We start from the raw sequence: 1,052 nt of genomic DNA on the forward strand, positions 1-1,052 counted from the left end.
ACACAGGGTGGGAAGGAACTCACCCAAGCCACAGGGTACACAGCTGACGCCGCTGCCTGCCTGTCCCCTGGTCAAACACAGGCTCTTCTCTCTGCACGTGCTGTGCAAAGGTGGGCAGTTTTTCCGTCCACCCCTCGTTAGCTCTCTACCTGTAACTCAAGGGTTTACCTGAACCTTCCAACAGAGGATGGGATGGAGGCAAAGCTGGCCTCCCGCCGGCACTGTCCACCCCAGCCGGCTCCGCCTCCCCCGGTGGGACCCACCATCGCTTCTGCCCGCTGCCCTTCTGTGCAAGTGTGGCCGCGAGGGCGTGTGGACACGGGCGTGCATGGACAGTGCAGACTCTGCACACGCGGTGTCTACATGTGTACTCGTGAGCACATGGGCACACATACATGCACACGCAAGCGTGCCTACACACACGTGCATACATGCACACACGCCTGGGGGCGGACCACGCGGCGCGTGCGGGAAAGGAAGGCGGAGCCGCAGTGGCGGCGACAGCCAGCCCCAGGAGCAACGGATTTAAATGTAGAAGCCTGACGAGAGGGCGGACGGGAGAAGGGCGGGAGGCTCCGCGCAGACTGGACCGGCGCTGGGGCTTGAACCCGCGGCCCCTGGACGGCGCGGAGCATGCGCGGAAGCCACGCGGGCCGAGGGCGGAGCATGCGCGGGCGTTCCTCCGCGCGCCCAGGGCCCGCGGCACCCACAGCTCCTAGCGCGGGGCCGCCGCCGGAAGTCCGTGGGCGGGTCTTCCTTCCTCGTCCTCTGATTCGCTACCAACCACTTCCATTTCCGCGTAGGGTTCCGAGCCGTTCTCCGACCGCGCGCAAGGCGCGTCGCTGTTTTGTTTCCGGGGGAATCCAGTGTGCGGAAGGACGCAGGGGACTTCCGGAGGCCCCTCCCGGCCTCCTATTGGCTGGCTTCATGAATATATTAGAGCCCAAGAAAGATAGGGTGTTTTTTTTTTTTATTCACACGCTGAAATGAATACAGACCATTTAGTGTGACCGGCGCGACCCCCCACCCCGTCCCGACAGATGCGGGCGCCT

The sequence above is a fragment of the Pteropus alecto genome, unplaced genomic scaffold (genome assembly GCF_000325575.1).
Source record: "Pteropus alecto unplaced genomic scaffold, ASM32557v1 scaffold67, whole genome shotgun sequence".
NCBI lineage: Eukaryota > Metazoa > Chordata > Mammalia > Chiroptera > Pteropodidae > Pteropus > Pteropus alecto.